We start from the raw sequence: 14,635 nt of genomic DNA, 5'->3' as shown, positions 1-14,635 counted from the left end.
AAACCAAAGTATTATAACGCATTATTTTAACACAATATTATACAAAGATCTTGATGTTTTAGTGTATAGATATAATATAACATTATTATACAATTTATATTTCTTTATTCATTCAAAATTAGGGTTTCTCTGAAACTTTGTTGATGTTGATACTCCTGTTGTGGCATAGATCCGTTTTTGGACTTCGCTAGGACCTGAAAAGCGGTTTTGTTTAGGTCTCTCACTTTTTTGTTTGTCTTCCAATTTCTTTGTACCCTTCATAGCTTTGCTAGATTCTGATACGAGTTTGAAACTATGCATGAGATTGTATTTTTTTACACTCCAACGTTTCGAGTTTAAGATCAATGTCGTACGCAACTTCCAATTACAGTCGGAACTAGTAACTTCCAACACTCTTTGGTTTTTCATCACCTTTCCTTCTCATTCATATTCTCCATTCTTATTCATTATCCATTTACAATCATACAGAAAATATACAATTGTTGATCTCTTATCTCATCCGTCTATAATAGTTTTAGAAAACATAAATACAAAATACAGATCAATTCGACTATTCTGGACACAGTGACCATGTGACCATTATTACCATTTTTGACTATGTGACTATGTGATCATATGAACATAGTATCATGTGATCATTATTACCATTCGACCATTTAATTTAAATCCATGTGACCATTATTATCAATCTGACTATTATGGAGATCATGTGATTGTTTGACCATGTGAACCTGATACCATGTGACCATGTGAACATGGTACTATGTGACCATGCGAATTTGGTACCATGCAACCATGCGAACCTGGTACCATGTGACCATGCGAACCTGATACCATCCGAACCAGATCTATGACAATACCATACAACAAAGGACAAAACTTCACAAACATCACCAAGTAGAAGAATAGAAGTGGAAAAAACATCATTCTTCATCAAAATAACCCCCACAACCATCAATGTATACGAAAAACAATAAGATTTTCGCAATTGATTATTTATTTTCAACTCTTCACTAATTTTTCACTGAATCTACTTTGATTTCAAGCGATTTTGATGAAAAAATCAGAAGAGAGAGAAAATGCAGGAGAGAGAGTGGCCAAATTCGATGAGAGAGAGTGGCAAGAGAGAGAAACTCAAAAAAGAGGAGAGAGAAACCGAAAAGGGGAGGAGAGAGAAAAAACCTACATTTTAGGAGAGATATTTTTTATTAAAAAATTATATAATATAATATATTAAGGGTATTTTAGTCATTATGTATTAAAGAGGGTATTATAGAAGTTAGAATTTTTTTTTAGGAGTGTATGAGTAGATGTTGATGTAGCACATATAGGGTATAATAGAAGTTGACCCTAAGTATGAAGATTGATAGTTTTTATTTGGGGCAACTTCTATTCTATCCTCAATGTGCTACGTCAACATCCAATCATACCCTCTATTTTTTTTTAAAAAAAAATCAACTTCTATTATACCCTCTTTAATATGTAATGACCAAAATACCCTATTTTATTTATTTATTTTTAATTTAAAAAATCTTTCCTAAAATCTAGGTTTCTCTCTCCTCTTTTTTTGGTTTCTCTCTTCTTTCCCTCCTTTTTTACGAGCTCTCTCTCCCCTACACTTTCTCCCTCCTCTGAAATTTTCATTTTTTTTAAATTCATTAAAAATAAAAAAAAATTAGTGAAAATTAGCGGAAAAGTTGGAAATATTAAAAATATTATTCTTTTTTCATGCACGTTGATGATTGTGTGGGTTTATTTGATGAACAATGATTCTTCTTTCACTTCTCTCCTACACTTTCTCTCTCTTCTGATTTTTTCATCAAAATCGCTCGAAATCAAGCAAAATCAGTGGAAAATTAGTGAAGAAGTTAGAAATAAATAATCCATTGCGAAAATCTTATTGTTTTTTCATATACATCGATGGTTGTGGGAGTTGTTTAATGAGAAATGATGTTTTTTCCATTTCTTTTCTTCTAAGGAGTGAAGTTTTGTCCTTTATAATATGATATTGTAACAGATCTGATTCGAATGGTACAAGGTTCACATGGTCACATGGTTCTAGGTTCACATGGTCACATGGTACCATGTTCACATGGTCACATGATACCAGGTCCACGTAGTTACACGATCACATGATCTCCATAATAGTCGAATTGATAATAATGGTCACATGAGTTTAAATTACATGGTCGAATGGTAATTATGGTCACATGTGACTATATTCATATGATCATATAATCAAGAATAGTAAGTAATGGTAATGATGGTCACAAGGAAAGATGGTGGGAAACCCAAGAGTGATATTCTTTTGTCTCCATTGTGAAGTAACCTGCAGCGAACTTGTTCGGAAGTTATGTGTTGAGATGAAGTCGGACAAAGATAAAACGGAGATCAAGTTGAGCTATTTGCCAACTATTAAAGGAAACAACAAACTTGTTCGAATTAGAATTATGGAAAATAAGATACAAATTTGTTGGATCTGGCTGTAATTGGAAGTTGCGCATGACATTGATCTTAAACTCGAAACATTGGAGTGGTAAGAAAATATAATCTCATGTCGCAACAGGAGCATCGACATCAACAAAGTTTGAGAGAAACCCTAATTTTTAATGAATAAAGAAATATAAATTGTATAATAATGTTATATTGTCTTTGTACACTAAAACATTAAGATTTTTGTATAATAGTGTGTTAAAATAATGCGTTATAATACTTTGGTTTCATTCTACATATTAAAAAACAGTAAATAAATTATCTCATATGAGTAGTGGTTGGGGCCCATGTGGTTATCTCATATGAGTAGTGGTTGGGTCCCATGTGACCAGCATGTGACCAATGTGACCAATGTCAATTTTACACTATGTGACTGATGTCGCAAATCTAGGTATATAAATTTCGATCAAGTGATAAATTCCTAGACTCAACAAATTCCGCAAGTGTACGGATCGATTGTAGTAACTAGGGTCGAACACAAGGACAAAAGTAGACAAAAAAAATTAAATCCCAATCCAAATCTAGATCCAAAGGAGATAATATGAGTGGGAGAGCGTAGCAAGACAAACAATAAAAACTGTTGTAAACTATGAATGATAAACACTGCAGGCTTTGAGATTGCTTTACATGCAAGGATCTTTCAAAGGATGCAAACTTAGTGGTTTATCTATCCAATTCAGGGAATTCAAGCTCTAAGGTAGAGATTAACTCTTCCAAGTCTAATCTCACTATCCAGGTTTAATTCTACCAATCTCCCGATTCAATAGTCTAAAACTCTGGATGCATGAACGACCCCTATCATGATTCCTAGGCAAATACCCATCTCCCGATGTGATACCTGTTCTATTTATTGAATTAATTCCAAGTTAAAATCCCATATGTCTATGTGAATTAAAACCCTAAGATCATTCAACCAATTGGCCAACAAGATCAAACGCATTAAGAACAATTCAATAAACTGAATAGAATAAATAAATCCATAAAGTCCGGAATTAAAACCAAAGATCCCTACATAACAAATCCCTAATCTACAGCTATGGAACTACTCGCTAAACATCGAGTTGACAGGGTTCATATCCATACAACAAAACATCGTAAAATAGAATAAGGAAGAAACTCTTAGTCGATTTCTCGACTTCGTGATCTCCGTCTTCTACTCCGATCTCTTGCTTCCTGATAATCTCTCCCTTTTTGGTGTGCTCTAGGTCTCTTCTCTCGTAAAAGTATGAATGATTCTCCACTGGGAGGGTAACCCTAGTTAACTTCCTCTTTTCTGCCCTGATTTGGAAATATTCCTGAAAGATCCCGTAAGTGACACGATCGTGTGATTCCGGAGGACACGATCGTGTGAGTCTGTTGATTCTAGTGTCTGATTTTTCGCGACTTGACCCGATCGTGTGTTGGTACGTGACACGATCGGGTGAGACTTCAAAACTTCTCTTATTATCTTGGCGAAATGACCCGATCGTGTGTTGGGATGTGACACGATCGGGTGGACTCCCGATCTGATTGTGGTCTTCTGGATGATGAGACACGATCGTGTGCATACAAATGACACGATCGTGTGTAACGTCATAGCTCGTTCTTTTCCGGGGTTTTTGTCCTTTATTTCGCTCATATTGCTTGTACCTGCAATTATATACTAACCGAGCGAGAATCAAGGCTAAACACGCAATTGAACATTTCTGATGATGTAAAACTAGATAAATACGTCAGATGAATGCGTGTCGAAGTTGTGTATATTGCGTGTTATCAAATCCCTCCAGACTTAGCGTTTTGCTCGTCCTCGAGTAATATAACATCGAGTTGGTGTGGGAAAGATGAGTGATGGCTAAGATCAGAATGAACGCGCGGAGATGAATCAAGAATTTACCACTATGCTAACTCGAATGAAATCGATTCTATCCTATTCTGGCCTCTCTCGATTCATTTCGACTCTAATGACAATGGAATCTGGGGTTCTCGCCTAAAATCCAAGAGATCTCTATCTACCTATCAAGCATGTTTCTAGAATCCAATTACTAGGTTATCCGAAGGTGTTTGACTTCTGTTCTCGCTTTTTTTTTTCTGCAGCCTATGATTCCAAAGGGCGTTTGTATGGCTTGGCTACGGACTTGTATCCCGGACTTCTAGGACGTTGAAGTCGTCGAGTACCCTTTTCCTCGATGAACTTCTAGAAAGTTCTTTCTCTTTTTTTTTCACATGGGTACTCGACCCACAACTTAGACTCGAGTCAAAGTGCACTCATATCCTCGAATGATTTTCATTAACGAGATAGTGACAGAGGAGTGTCGGGATGTGGTCGTTCACAGTATTTGTAACGTCAGTCAAACAACCACAAGGACCTTGGAAGTGGTTTCTTGCGAAACTTATGCGCCTGTTTCAGGAGATATCTATCTCTAGAATGTTCTAGCTACAAACCTATCCCACATGCTTTCAAGTCTATTTTGATCGAGAGCTGCCATTTCGAATATAAAACGACAATTCATCCTTCACTCAAGAATAAGTTGAGAGTAGTTCGCATAGGTGGTCAAAACTGATTGATTTTATCGAGTCCTATCTATCTTCATATCTTAGCTATCAACTCAAAGTGGTCTATGCGGGTGTTCCCTATGAGTGCAACTAACAATGCAATGTACATGGATGCGTAGTAGAGATACCCCCCCAGACTTGAACAAAACACCGTCCACGGTGTGTAACCATAACAGGAGGAGATGAAGAAGTGAGAGGATTCGGATACTTAGCTGCGTAAGGCATAGAGAAATGGGAGGCGATTCATGCTACGCTCAGGTTGAAGGGCAATGAATGTGCGATGGTATTCACTCGACAATCTCTCCGCAGTAAAACTTCAAAATTGACAAGAGAGAAAACCAACACAACGTGGAAACAAGAAAAGGTGACCACATTCCAACATAAGATAAAATAACCGCAGCAGTATAGAAACGTCCAAGTACATACCGAAAATGGTACAAAATATGACATAAAAGGGACAAATTAGGAATGCGAGAATAAAAAAGGGCGGAAAAGTCACTCTCGAGGTTCGCCGGTGGTGTCCATGTCCTCAGGAGGAGGTGGCTGATCAGAATAGGACATGCTTGGATAAGGATATCTAGGTGGCAGTGCGACGTGCTGGCGACCGGCAGGGGTGAAGTGGAGGTCCTGGAGACCCTGGAGGACCTGCATCTGATAATAATCCATATGGCGACGCTGGTCCATGTATGCCGTCAAAGATGCCACCTGCTCCGCAATCTGGTTCTGACGGTCGTTGAGGGAGTGTAGCTAGGTGCCAAGAGGCGGTTTGAGCGGAAATAACCATCCTCGCAGAGTTGCTCCAGAGTCCGTATTTTAGCATCGTCGTCGAGAGTGGGACTCTGATAAGGGGGCTGTCGGGAGGAGCTGGGGGTATCACGAGGTGGAGCTCGGCAGGAAGGCTAATCAGTGGCGGGGACGACAGTACGGAGGCCCTCCAGAGTAAGGGGTGGAATTTTGTCTATGTGAGTGATATAGAGTGTTTTATCGTACCTGTTAGACCAGAAGACATCGCCGTAGTCGTCAATCATCAGCATGCTCTTGTTCATGAGCACGATCCTGTCTAGGGTAGTGCAGCCGGGGATAGGAGAGCCATAACCAGAGAGGTTGATCTGTAGCCGCTGCGCAATCAGGGAGATTATGCCACCAACATACAACACTGGTTTCCGTTCGGTGGGGTTTGTCAGCAGTCGGACGAAATGACGAGCAACCAGGGAGGCTAGTCCGTCACGTCCATGTTCCACGAGTCGCCGTCAAACAGGTCTCTGAAGGCGTGGCGGATGATGGCCAAGTCTCCTAGCGAGACGTGACTGGCAGTATGCTTCGCAAACAAATAGCAAACGAGGAATTGATGGAAATAGCGAATGGTGGGGTGAAAAATACATACTTCCTTGGCGTGACCGGACGTGAAGATTCCCCGAGCGATCACCCTCCAGAAGGGTTTCGTCTGGGTATCCGTGTCTATCTCCGGAATGTTGGAGAAGATACCTCGAGGGACGGATAGGATGTCGGCGAACTGCGCCATAGTGAGGCGGAACTCGACGTTGTTTAGCCGAAACTCCATGTATGCTCCATCGGACAGGTCGTCTTCGGGAAAGTAGCAGCGGAAGGACGACAGGAATTCCAGGGTGGGGCGCTCATAAGTGGGGACGTTGGCGTTGTATTTGTATATCTTAGTCCAACCCAATGTGCGGAAAAGGGATCTCATCTGCTGCTCGATCCCAACTTCCTTGATATAGCTGCTAATGAATTTGGTTGGCTTGAGAGTGCATTGGGCCAACCGTGCATAGGCTGTTTCTTGAGCAGCATCGCGGAAGACAACGGCGGAGTAGCGATCATGGATCGGTTTAGGGCGGACCGGAGGATGAAGTGCAATGCGAATGCCTGGCTGCACTGGCGTCGGTTCTTCGATGAGAACCGATTCAACGGGCTTGAGGACGAAAGAGCGGCCGGTGATGACCTGGGCCGGTGGTGGAGTTGGGTTGTCGGCGGGTTGATGACTGCTACTGGCGCTAGAAGGACGACCGGAGGATGCTCCTGCTGCGCCAGACGTGCGTGTTCTCTTCGGGCGGGACGACATCTCTGCAACAAAGGTGGATAGGAATTAGCAAAGAGCAACACGATCGTGTTGGGCTGAATCACACGATCGTGTGACAGGAAGAGTTTAGTTGTGAAAATCGCGTGTATGACCCGATCATGTGGAGAGATATAGACATGATCGGGTCTCGGTCGAGTAAAAGTTCCCGTAGTTTGAATTGGACACGATCGGGTCTGAACATCACACGCGATCGTGTCGCGCCTGAGGGGACCAGAACGAAACTAGAACAGAGCAGCGAAATTCACTCAAAATAGTGCTCAATCACAAGAAATCGCATGGGAAAGATGAGCAGGACTACTCAATACGGCCAAACCGAGCACGGGAGACCAGATTCAACTATTAGAGGGTGTAGAGGCTTACCGATTGCAGCTGATTCAATTGTGAGATGGAGGAAGAAGAATAGGAGAAGAGAGGGTGTGAGAAGGTGGGAACCACGACGGCGGCGGTGGTTGATGAGGGAGGCGGCGATTGGGAGAGCTGGTGGAGAGGGGATAAAGGGTAGATGAAAGAAATAGGGAGAGAATGGGAAACGTTAGGGTTAAATCGTCGGGCCCCACAACTTACCAGGAAACACATGATCGTGTGATGTGATGACACACGATCGGGTCTTAAGCGGATTCCGGTACATCTGAGGGAGGTAGGCACACGATCATGTCATGAGGTAGGGACACGATCGTGTCGTCTGTTTATTGAAGAAAATCAGAGTTGGGTATGACACGATCGTGTGGAATGATGCAACACGATCGGGTCAGTCGATGTTTCCGATGAGATTTGGGCCTGTAGGGAGAGTTAGAGCGCAAGGAAAACGGATACCAAAAGAACGAAATAAAATAAAATAAAAAAGAAATTTGAAGATATATAAAGATATAAGAGGAAAAAGGATATGGGTTCGGAAATCCGAACGTGCTCGTTTAGGGTCGGGAGCGACGACCATGGTGGAATTAAGCAGTGTGAGGGATGGAGAGAGGAAGAGTACCTCTCTCAGAAGCTGGATCCTCAGGATTGTATAGCTTCATGATGTCACAAATCTAGGTGTATAAATTTGATCAAGTAATAATATCCTAGACTCAACAATTAACCGCAAGTGTACGGATCGTGTGTAGCAACTAGGGTCGAACACATGGACAAGTAAACAACTGAATCAGATTCCAATCCAAATCTAGATCTAGAGAAAATATGAGAATGATGAGAATGTATCAAAAGCAAATAATAAAAACACACGATAAACTATCAATGGCAAAACACTGCAGGCTTCAGGATTGTTTTACATGCAAGGGTCTTTCAAAAGATGTAAACTCAGTGGTTTATCTATCCGATTCAGGGAATTCAAGCTCTAAAGTAGAGATTAACCCTCTCGAGTCTAACCTCACTATCCAGGTTTTATCCTACTAATCTCTCGATTCAATAGTTTAAAACCCTAGATGCATGAACGAATGCTATCATAATCCCTAGAAAAATATTCATCTCTCGATGCAATACATGTTCTATCTATTGAGTTATTTCCAGATTATAATCCCTTATATCTATGCGAATTAAAACCCTAAATTCATTTAATCAAGTGGCCAACAAGATCAAAAGCATTAATCTCAACTCAATAAACCGAATAGAATAAATAAATCCACAGAGTCTGGAATCAAAAACAACAGATCCCTACATAACAAATCCCTAACCCGCAGCAAAAGAACTACTCGCTAAACATCGAGACGTCAGGATTCATATCAATACAACAAAACATCGTAAAATAGAAGGAAAGAGGAACGCTTAGTCGATTTCTCAGCTTCGTGATCTCCGTCTTCTACTTCAATCTCTTGCTTCCTGATAATCACCCCCTTTTCTTGTGCTCTTGGGTGTATTTATGATAAAAGTCTGAATGCATGTGACCTAGAAGCTTTCTCCCTTTTATTTCTTTTTGTTTTGGCTGAAATCGGAATGTTTCAAAAACTTCGCCTGAGAACCGATCGTTTCTTCATATAGTGAAACGATCGGTTCATATTTTTTAGCAAATCTTCAATTTCCGCAAATAGAAGCGATTCTCTCAACATGAACCGATCGGTTCCGCCTTCTGAGTAATTCTTTTGTTCTTGTCCAAGAGGCGAAACGATCGTTTCGGAATGGCCTGAAACGATCGGTTCTTGCTTCTGATTCCAAATTCGGTTGGTTTTCGCTCATTTTTCCGCTCATAGTGCGTAGTACATGCAAAGATTAAATCAAAGCAAAAACGAAGCTAAACACGCACTTAATCGTCTCAGATATCATAAAGTCAGGTAAATATGTCGGACGAATCATATAAAAATCCATGATATATTGCGTGTTATCACTTCACTCGTTGGGCGTTGACTTTAAATGGTTTACCGTCGGAATTCCAGAGTTCGATCCCACCATGATCGACGACATGTTTGATCGTGAACGGGCCGGACCACCTAGACTTCAGTTTACCTGGAAATAGTCGCAGGCGAGAGTTAAATACAAGGACGCGATCGTTTACCTGGAAGGAGCGATGAAGGATGTGGCGGTCGTGCCAACGCTTGGTGCGTTCCTTGTAGATTTTCGCATTCTCGTAAGCGTCAAGACGAATTTCTTCGAGGTGGTGGAGTTGTAGGACGCGCTTTTCTGATGCGGACTTCAGGTCATAGTTCAGTGTCTTGATAGCCCATAATGCCTTGTGTTCCAATTCGACTGGCAGATGACAGATTTTACCGTATACCAGCTGAAACGGGGTCATGTCGATCGGGGTTTTGAAAGCAGTTCTATATGCCCAGACCGCGTCATCGAGTTTTTGGGACCAGTCTTTGCGGGAGCGGGAGACAGTTTTCTCCAGAATAGATTTGATCTCCCGGTTAGAGATTTCAACCTGTCCACTGGTCTGTGGATGATAGGGTGTAGTAATGCGATGTTGAACCCCATACTTCTTTAGTAAAGTATCGATGATTCGGTTCACAAAGTGGGTTCCTCCATCGCTGATTAGATCGAGAACACGCGGTACGCCAAAACGAGGAAAGATGATTCTCTGAAGCGTTCATGAAACAACTTTAGAGTCATTCGTTGGACTGGCAATCGCTTCGACCCATTTGCTCACATAATCGACGGCAACCAATATGTAGAGATTCCCACAAGAGGGTGGGAATGGACCCATAAAATCGATCCCCCAGACATCGAAAGGTTCGACTTCCAGGATGAACTGTTGAGGCATCTCATGACGTCGGGAAATGTTACCGGTGCGCTGGCAAGCATCACAAGAAGAAACAAACCGGTGAACATCTTTAAATAGAGAGGGCCAGTAGAAACCTGCTTGGAGGATCTTGGAGGCTGTCTTCGAACTAGCGAAGTGACTGGTATAGTCTGAAGAGTGACAATGGAAAATCACTCGCTGAACTTCGTCCTCGGGTATACAACGTCTGAACAGTCCGTCTTTACCGCGCTTGAATAAGAATGGCTCGTCCCAGAAAAAATCACGAACGTCATGAAGAAATTTCTTTCTCCCGTTGTAATTCAGCTCAGGAGGAAGGAGACCACTAACCAGGTAGTTGACAAAGTCGGCGTACCAAGGTGCTTCGGACTATACGGATATGGCCATGATCTGCTCGTCCCGAAGTGAATCGTCGATCGGGATTGATTCGGGAATCTGTAGTCTCGATAGATGATCAGCAACACTGTTTTCTGTTCCTTCGGATCTCCAAGTCAAACTCTTGTAAAAGTAGTGTCCAACGAATAAGACGTGGTTTAGCATCTTTCTTAGCCAGGAGATACCTGAGTGCAGCGTGGTCTGTGTAAACGATCACTTTGGAGCCGATGAGATATGATCTGAATTTCTCGAACGCGAAGACAATGACAAACATTTCTTTCTCTATCGTGGTGTAATTCGTCTGAGCATCATCCAGAGTTCGGCTTGCGTAATAAATGGCATGGAGTTTCTTATCCTTTCGCTAGCTGTCCAAGAACTGCGCCAACTGCATAATCACTGGCGTCACACATGATCTCAAAGGGTAGATCCCAATCTAGTGGTTGAATGATAGGAGCAGATGTCAGAGCTGTCTTCAAGGTCTGGAATGCAACGTCGCAGTCAGCTGTATAATCGAATGTAGCTTCCTTGCAGAGCAGGTCAGTGAGGGGTTTGGAAATCTTTGAGAAATTCTTAATGAATCTCTGGTAGAAGTCCGCATGATCGAGAAAACTACGGATGCTTTTGACATTGCAAGGTGGAGGCAGTTTCTCGATTACTTCTATCTTGGCTCTGTCGACCTCGATCCCTCTTTTTGAAATTTTATGTCCCAGAACGATGCCCTCACGAACCATAAAGTGGCATTTCTCCCAGTTGAACACCAAATTAGCCTGTGAGCACCTGTCTAAGACTCGAGAAAGATTCATTAGACACACATCAAAGGAGGGTCCATGGACAGAAAAGTCATCCATGAATACCTCCATTATATCCTCGATTACATCTGAAAAGATAGCCATCATACAACGTTGAAAGGTACCAGGTGCATTACAAAGTCCAAAAGGCATACGTCTATAAGCGAATATACCATACGGGCAAGTGAACGTAGTCTTTTCTTGATCAGAGGGGTGTATAGGGATCTGAAAGAAACCTGAATAACCGTCTAGGAAGCAAAGGTAGGAGTGCAAAGCGAGACGCTCGAGCATCTGATCAATGAATGGCAGCGAAAAATGATCCTTCTTAGTGTTGGTGTTGAGTTTTCTGTAATCAATGCACATGCGCCATCCTGTGACAGTCCTTGTCGGTATTAACTCGTTGCGATCGTTCTTGATGACTGTCATTCCACCTTTCTTCGGTACTACCTGCACAGGGCTAACCCACGAGCTATCGGAGATAGGAAAGATGATACCTGCGTCTAGAAGCTTCATGACTTCTTTCTTGACGACCTCTTGAAGCTTTGGGTTGAGGTGACGTTGATGTTCAATGGAAGTTTTCGTCTCATCTTCAAGGTGATTCCGATGCATACATAAAGATGGACTGATGCCTTTGATATCACCGATCGTGTAACCTATCACTTTCCTGTATTTGCGTAGCGTTGCTAACAAAAGATCGACTTGGGAGGAATCCAAGTTAGCGTTAATGATAACAGGGTATGTGGATTGGGGACCAACGTACTCATACTGGAGTCCTTTCGGAAGAGGTTTCAGTTCAAGATCCGGTGCACAGTCTGGATTCCAATCATCGGTCCTGGGAGTGGTCATGACAATAAAGATAGGGTTAGTCAAGGGATCGAAAGACATACCGGAGTCGGTGGCGGCTAGAGGGTTGGCGTGCAATGAGGTCGGACTAGGCAAGATGTCTAAGGCGTGACACGATCGGGTAGTATCTGGAGACACGATCGTGTGGTGTTGAGCTGGGAGAGCTACACGATCGTGTATCGCATCAGACACGATCGGGTCAGATTGCTGAAATTTGTCGGGTGTTGAGGCACCGGTGACACGATCGTGTTGACCTAGAGACATGATCGGGTCGTTTTGCGGAACTATCCTAGGAGTTGAAACGCCAATGACATGTTCATGTGGAGGCTTAGACACGATCGTGTCTAACTCGATATTCCCTAAAAATTCATCATGCTCTAAAATGTGCCCGTAGATCCACATTTGGTCTATAGCGGCGTAGATGCTATCCTGCGAAAGAAGATTTAGTTCTAAAGGATCGTCACGATGAAATTGGTGTATTACCTTTTCGGCTAGAGGTCCCAGGATATCAATGAAGCAAGCAGATTCTGTAGATGACAGTTGCTTGAGGGTTTTGTCTAGAGTGAATTCCACCGTCTCGTCACCAATTTTCATGGTAAGGCGACCTGCTCGAACATGGATAACAGCATCGGAAGTGTTAAGGAAAGGACGACCTAAAATGATGGGTACTTTAGAATCTTCATCCATGTCCAGAACCACGAAGTCAACTGGAATGTAGAAATTCCCAACTTTCAAAGGGACGTCTTCAAGAATTCAAGAAGGGTACTTAAAAGAACGATCAACCAACTGGAGGGCCATTCGAGTGGGTTTTAGTTCACCCACGTTCAGCTTCTTAAAGATGGAGAGTGGAAGAAGACTAACGCTGGCACCTAAATCACACAAAGCACTATCGATGTAGACATTACCTACCGTACAAGGGATTGAGAAACTACCTGGGTCGGAGCGCTTGGGTGGTAACTCGTGTTGTATCAACGCATTACACTCGACAGTGAGAGCTACGGTCTCTTTCTCGACGACTCTCTTTGTGGTCAGGATATCCTTCAAAAACTTGGTATACGAGGGAATCTGTAAAATAGCTTCAGTAAAGGGCATGGTTCCTCGAGTTTCTTTAGCATCTCAGCGAATTTAGCAAATTGGCCGTCTTCGTTGTGTTTCCTCAGGCGGGACGGAAACGGTACCGGCGGAGGCCTAGGAGGAGGTACGTATGCCGGTTCAGGTGTGTCTTCTGGACTGGCATGATCATTCGAAACCTCTCTCTGCTCGACCATTGTGGAGTGTCGATTGTCTACCTGTTTACCATTTCGCAAAGTGATGACATTAATGTGTTCGCGAGGATTGGTTTCAAGTTTACCTGGAAGGGCGCCGGATGGTCTTTGAGAATCCGCTGCCAACTGGACAATCTGATTGTCTACGAGCTTAAAATGGGCATCGATGCTCGCGAATTGAGTGCGGAATTCCTGTGTCATCTTTGTCTGTTCCTGCATGAGTTGCTGAATAAGAGCATATGTATCCTGAGAAAGGTCACGATTACCAGAAGGTGTGGGATTGTTGAAGGCCTGCCCCGGAGCTCTGTAGTTGGAGTGATTCGGACCCCTGGATTGAAAAGCAAAACTGGGTGGAATCCTCTGATTCGGATTATGGGATGCCCTCGGGTTATTTGGTGTAGGATTCTCGACGTTGTTGGACTTGTAAGAGAGATTAGGATGATTCATCCATCTTGGATTATATGAGTTCGTGTAGGTGTTGTTGTTCACGTAGTTGAGGTCTTCGGTTCTCTCTTCCACTGCATACATGCCGAGATCATCTTGGGGGAGTGTAGGGGCATCTGTGGTAGAAATCAAGCTGGCATTCGCAAATTTAGCATTAAGTGCTGCCAACTGACCGATCACCATCTTTAAGCTGGGATCACCTTCTCTTTTTGGTATATCGCGAGAATATTCACTCGGAACGTCTTCCTCTTAAGCCATCATTTCAATGTGCTGTTCCAATTCCGTGAATGACTTATTTTGGATGCTGCCACCGCAAGATGCGCGGATCAAAGTCTTGGTATCGTTGCGGAGCCCTCGGAAGAAAGTGTTGATCAGATAATTCTTGTCAAGCCCATGATGAGGGAATGATTTCTGATATCCTTTGTATCTCCTCCAAGCATCGTGTAAACTCTCCCTTTGATCCTGCTTAAATGAATGTATACCGGAGAGAGCTGCTTGAGTGCGATGGGCTGGAAAGAATTTGGACATGAACTGAACTTCCAATTGATCCGAAGTGTGGATGGAATCAGGTGTTAAATTGTATAGCCATTCTAGTGCAGCATCCATGAGAGTC

Source organism: Tarenaya hassleriana, unplaced genomic scaffold (genome assembly GCF_000463585.1).
Source record: "Tarenaya hassleriana unplaced genomic scaffold, ASM46358v1 Cleome100, whole genome shotgun sequence".
Lineage (NCBI taxonomy): Eukaryota > Viridiplantae > Streptophyta > Magnoliopsida > Brassicales > Cleomaceae > Tarenaya > Tarenaya hassleriana.
This window is presented reverse-complemented; position numbering follows the sequence as displayed.